This window comes from Neovison vison, chromosome 9 (assembly GCF_020171115.1).
Source record: "Neovison vison isolate M4711 chromosome 9, ASM_NN_V1, whole genome shotgun sequence".
Classification (NCBI taxonomy): domain Eukaryota; kingdom Metazoa; phylum Chordata; class Mammalia; order Carnivora; family Mustelidae; genus Neogale; species Neogale vison.
Window position 1 is genome coordinate 78,103,756 of NC_058099.1, and position 6,539 is coordinate 78,110,294.

General features: G+C 39.3%; 1 long non-coding RNA gene across 1 annotated transcript in view; it reads left to right on the plus strand.

Moving 5' to 3' along the window:
- LOC122917660 overlaps nucleotides 1-3,306 on the plus strand; it is a 54,825-nt gene extending 51,519 nt beyond the window's left edge. Inside the window, exon 3 of the long non-coding RNA XR_006386422.1 lies at nucleotides 3,264-3,306. This is a non-coding gene — a long non-coding RNA (uncharacterized LOC122917660). The remainder of the gene's footprint in view (nucleotides 1-3,263) is intronic.
- The last annotated feature ends 3,233 nt before the right edge of the window (nucleotides 3,307-6,539 follow it).

Sequence of the window (6,539 nt, forward strand, 5' to 3'; positions counted from 1 at the left end):
TTTTGATTAAAGGATCTCTTATGTTGGTCATCTCCTTTTATTGCACAGACGGACTCAGTGTTTCTTCAATCTTTTTCAGTAGCTTTACAGATATTGTGAAAAGAAGACTCTCCAAGGATTGCCTCCTTTTTAATTTCTTCTGTTGATTGGCTTAGAATTATGGTTTATGGTTTTTTTTTTTTTAATTTTGGGAGGGTTGTTGTTTTAAGGATCATCATTCTGTGAAGGGATTTGACCCATCAACACTGACTGGAATGGAACGAAACAGAAAGGACTGGATGCTTAGTTTGAGGAAGTGTGAGATTTGGTCTAATCAAAGGTTTTTTGAAGGGCAAATTTAGGGTAGGATTCCAACAACAGCACAGTGGCCATTCTATATCCTTAACAGGCCTGTCTTAACAACAGCAGTAAATAGTTCTAACCTCTTTGTCCTTTTACCCTCAAATGTAAGCAATAATGGTGATGGTGACAAGAAGTCAAGGGAAGGCAGAGCAGTCAGGCAAAATACCATCTATAACAGAAGCCCACTTAGCCAAGAGTGTTCACTAGGGAGAGGCACGGTGTTAAAGCTGATGCTCGAAAGGTCTGAGCCACAGCACTGTGTGCTTAACTGATTCCCATCTCATGACCAGTTTCTCTATATTCTTTTAACTCAGAATGCCACAGCTGCAAAGGACATGGAGGACAACCTCCTATCTTTATTTTATATGGTATTATTAGCCTTTCTTCCAGTTACCATTTCTGTATAACAGCCGCCCCTGGAATCAAGCGGTACAAAAATAACCATTTTATTAAATTCCCAGATTCTGTGGTTTGTGTATGGAAATGATTGCTTATCTCTGTTCTGTAATATCTGGGGCCTCAACTGGGAAGACTGAGAGGGTCTAGAATAATCTCTCACTCACATGTTTGGCTTCTGGATAGGGATGACTTGAACTCTGGACTGAATGGATACTGTCCTCCGAAGAGCTTACACATGGCCTTTCCCTATGGTTTGGCCTTCCTTCCTCATGGCATGGCTGCCCAGGACAGTGCAGCTTTCTACATGGAAGCTCACGGCTCTAGCAGGAGTACCTAGGAAGCAAGGAGGCAGCTGTATCCCTCTGTATGACGTAGCCTTGGAATTCACATAGTATCATTTCCTCTGTGCTCTACTGATACACGTACATAATGACTGTGCCCACTTTTATAGGGAAGGCTCACCTCTCAGCTGAAGGAATGTCAAAAAGTTTTACAGTCATTAAAAAAAATGGCCATTGTATAGTTGAAGCACTTAAGGAAATATTAATAACTTATGATATAACGTCTACGATAATTATAGATTTTGAATTTTTGAGCCAAAGAAAACCTTAAAGATTCCCCTAATCCAAACACTTCTTTAAATAATAAGGATAGTATCAAGACCCAGAGAGGGTGCTGTGACTTGCCCAAGCTCACACGGCCAGGCAACGGCAGGACTGGGATCAGATCCCAAGTCATCTGACCACCAAGTGCTCTCTCCATCAGAACGAATGAGTATTAGCAACTGAGCGTCGCTCACTACAAACTACTCTCTCTGACGAAAGAGAGCTTTGGAAGGGGCGATGACACCACCAGCAGGAACAGTTGCACTGAATAGGGACTGCCACTGCTACTGAAAACATGGGGGACAGAGGAAGAGCTGGGAAATCCAGCAATATGTCACCTCTTTAATAATACTGCCTTCCATCAGAGTAGCACTTTCATAAACACATACACTGATCGCCATAATAACTAAATGATAAACAATTACTCCCATTATTTTTTTCCCCAAGGGAAACAGGGGTTTAAAAGAATTAAGTAACTTGTCCAGATTTGCATAATTAGTAAATGGCGCTGTGGGATTCCACACCAAGTCATCTGGCTACACATCCTATGTTGTATTTTCCCCAACAGGAAACTGGTTTTAATCTTTCATTTGCAACATAAGTAGATAAGGGTACCCTAATTCTATGGAAATTTGCCTTCTGCTGCGAGGGGATGGGTTGAGTGTCATGGGATGCATCAGAGGACAAGGACACAAAACCCACACTTTTGACTCCAGCCCCTGTACCTGTCTAATGAGCCTTTCATTTCCTTTTTTTTTAAGATTTTATTTATTTATTTGACAGACATAGATCACAAGCACGCAGAGAGGCAGGCAGAGAGAGCGAAAGGGAAGCAGGCTCCCTGCCAAGTAGAAAGCCCAATGCAGTGCTCGATCCCAGGGCCCTGGATCATGGCGTGAGCCAAAGGCAGAGGCTTTAACCCACTGAGCCACCCAGGTGCCCCAAGACTTTCATTTCTTAAGAATGACCTGTTTCCTTTAGAAGAGGGAAAAGGGAGTAAAAGGCAAACAATGCCATTCTTGCTGCTAGAAATGCACCCCTTTTTATGGGCACCTATTGCTGGCTTTCATGCAAATCAAGCAAAGGCATTCTGAAATGCTTGTTTGCTTCCTTGGAGAAGCCAGGCAGGGAACCTGTGGTGGTTTCTGGAAGTAAGACTCTAGAAGAGAAGACCCTGGAAGTGATTTTTGTCTCATGAGCTTAAAGGGTTGTAAACTGACTCTCCAAGGTGACTTTTGACATTAAACAACAAAAAAAGAGATTAAGAACAAAGAATATAAATAATACAAATAATAAAATGTTAAAATTTAGTTACTGTCATATCTGAGTAGATGTTTATATTACAAGCCCTTCCCTGTTATGAAAGCTGAAGCTGTTCTTGCTCTTGCAAAAATTTGACAATGATTTTTCAAATAGCTTTTTGATTAGAAACCTCTTTATTCTATGTCTTGATTTTGACACTTAAAAATACTTAAATAAAAGCTGCAAAAACATTTGAGCTTTATTTGAACTCTGGTCATAGAAATCTTGCTTATATTATCTTTATTGCTTTTTAAAATAACTCTCATGATCAGATCAATCTATGAAATTCTAGGTTAAGACTAAACTTGTTTAAATACTTAGAGCTCATGATAGTTAACTAAGTAGATGTGGGGGGCAGTGTAGACAGACCTCTATCTCTAGGAAAGTAAGACTCGGGCAAAGGACAATGTGATCTGAATTGCGTCGATGTGTGCCTTCTCTGTAACGGCAAATTCCAGTGAAGTGTCCTTTCCTCTCAGTGACTCAGTTAAATATGACACTAATGTTTCCCCATATAGAAACACCAACTCCTGATCTGCTAGCTAAGAAAGGGGAAACTGAGTGTGCCCATTTATGAAAAGCCCCTACTAAATCCTTTTTACTCAAACTCTACAGGTATCTCGATGTGAGTGAAAACCGACAGATTACAATGCAGGAATCCACGTGTTGGCAAGAAGCTGCCGCCAGCCCAAATATCTAGACCTCAGCTCTACAGGAATAAGCAAAAGAGGGTAGGGAAATGAGATTGCCCTTTTTTATCCAGTTGCTTTACAAAAATGAATCATGAGTTAATTATCCACTTCAGTTCGTCATTTTAAGGGCACCTTAAATGCAGCCTATAATGTAGACTATGATGTGGTAGGCCAAAAGGAATCTGAATCTGCTTATGGCATTCCTGGGCCCCAAGCAAGTCAAGGGATGTGACAAAATGCCTATTTCGGTGACTCTTAATATTTGATCACAGTTAATAACAGATACATGATATTCTATCATTGTGGTAGCTAGCTCCCAAACTAGCTCCCGATGATTCCCAGCTCCTAGAATTCATGCCCTGTGTAGGTCCTTCCAACACTGTATTAGCATTAATCTCGGAGACCAACAGAACACAGCAGAAGTGATAGCATCTCACATCTGAGACAAGGTGATAAAAGACTGAGCCTTCCATCTAGGGCAGCTTTCTTCTTTCTCTCTCTCTCTCTCTCATTATTTCTTGTGGGAGAGCCAGCAGTTACTCAGGCAATCTGGGAAGAAGTCCACACTGTGAGGAACTAAATTCTCTGGGCAACAGCCAGAAAGGAACAATAACCATGTGAGTGAGCTTGGAAGGAAATCTTCCCACAGCCAAGCCTGTGGATGAGACTCAGCCCTCCCAACAGTCTGACTACAATCTCATGAGGCACCTTGAGCCAGAACCACTCAACTAAGTTGTACTTAGATTCCCGAGGCAGAGAAACAGAGGTATTATGTGATTATTATTTTAAGCTAAGTTTGGGGATAACTTGGTATACACCATGTAACTAAAACTCATGGAGAAGTGTTCAGAGCTGGCATTATTTCCACTTTCTGAGTAAGACACTGATGACAGTTGTTGCCTAAGCCCATATATCACATCTGGTTGCTTTTATAGCTGTATATTTGAACAGATATATTCTTGAGCTCTGAATGGGCCATCTCATCAAACAAAGATTTTAAGGAATTAATTGTACTTCATTCCATCTCTCATAACACCTAACACATTTAGTACACCACAGGGTCATTAGTGGGTTAGCTCCAAATCAGGGTTGGTTACTTAAAGCATCTTCTTTGCCAAAGATACCTGAAAACATTTAAAAAAATTAAAAACAATAAAATAAACATAGAGGGGATATTGGCTTGGAATGTGTACAAATATGAAAGGTCACACGCACTTTAATAATTACTGTCTGAAGTTTTACAACATTGTAAAGGATGCTTAAATTATTTCATCTCATGAAAATGGAGATTTTATATCTATAAAATGATTTAGAATAATCAAACTTACAGAGAATCAACTTTTTAATGATTATAAGAAGTCAACAGATTCTCCAGCTTCTAGATGTTATTACTATCACTATTTTTCGTTTGCAGGGAAGTCGTAGGACAGGGTAATGGTTTACTGGAAGCATTTTATTTTCCTGGAGACATCAAATAATGTTCTTGTACCTATTTGCTCTTACTGGTACATATCTTTAAAATTTTTCAGATAAGTGATTGCTTTGTGGTTAAGTCTTTACTCCTTAGAATCACAAGAGCTGACTATTCCGGGAGTAGACGCAACAAACTCCTGCCATCGAGTTTAATTGGCATACTTTAAATAGATAATAAATTCAAAATAATTAGGTGAGTTGTTTGCAGTAAGGAATAGAAAACAATATTCCAGAGAAGTACTTCTTCAAGGTACTTATCACCTAATTTAAGAAAAGTCTCTCTCTCTCTCACACACACACACATGCAAAAATCTAAATAGCATACACATCCTTTAAGAGGGGGGAGACTTCTGGAGAATGGTTTAACCTCAGATAATCCTTGAAGGATTGGTAGGATTCAGGTGGGCAGAGGAGAGGAAAAGGAAGTCTAGTCAAGAACAAATTCTTTCATATTGTGATTTTTTAAAAAAGAGGTTATATTTGCCAAAAGCTTCCTTACAAATCACTTAAAATACTTAAATATGAAACATCCCATAAATATAGTCTTGTTTGTCCCTTTTCCATCTAAACTTATGCCATGTTCTCCTAATGAACCATTAATTTTCAAAAATATTATTCTGATGTTTGCTTGATATCCCATTATATAAATATGATATACTTAATTTAAAAATTGTCTTATTGTTGAGCATAGAGATTGCTTCTGATTTTTTTTTTTTAAGATTTTTATTTATTTATTTGACAGAGAGAGATCACAAGGAGGCAGAGAGGCAGGCAGAGAGAGAAAGGAGGAAGCAGGCTCTCCGCGGAGAGGAGAGCCTGATGTGGGGCTCGATCCCAGGACCCTGGGATTATGACCCCAGCCGAAGGCAGAGGCTTTAACCCACTGAGCCACCCAGGCGCCCGCTTCTGATTTTTTTTTTATAAAAAATAACATAGTAAAATATATTCTCGTATGCAAATATTTGCATTTTTGATTATTTCATATATAGGAAGCCCTAAAAAATAGAATTACTAGTTCAAAAAATCAGGAAATTAACATTTTTAAGGCTTTCAAATTAATATTGCTAAAGTGCTCTCGGAAAGGCTGTACAGTGCATTCTTCCTACAGCGGTGTGTGGACCTCCCTGCCTTGCCTCACCAGTGGAGACCTCAGTGCCCTGGTACATACAGAGCCAATGTTATGGACAGCGTATCTTATTTTGATTTGATTTGCTGATGCTTCTTGACATTAAATTTTTTAATATATTTTTTAAAGATTTTTATTTATTTGAGAGAGAGGGAGAGCACCATCAGGGGGAGCAGCAGAGGAAGAGGGAAAAGCAGGCTCCCCCTTTTTTAAATGGTATTTTGCATTTATTTATTTCTGTGTTGGGGGATTTCCCTTTGTACTATTGAAACATATATCTTGGGGGGTGCCTGGGTGGCTCAGTCAGTTAAGCGGCTGCTTTCTGCTAGAGTTGTGATGTTGGGGACCTGGGACTGAGACCTGCTTCAGGCTTCCTGCTCACCGAGGAGCCAGCTTCTACCTTTTACTCTGCCCCTTTCCCTACTCTTGCGCGCTCTCTCTCTCTCTCTCAAAAAAAAAATAAAATCTTAAACAAAGAGAAACATATATATGTGTAGCTTATAGATTTGTAATATTCTTTATAGATATTATGGCATTGATGATCACTTTTTAAAAAATTTTGTAAGTATTTGTTCCAGTATACCATTTCATGAAAAGTTT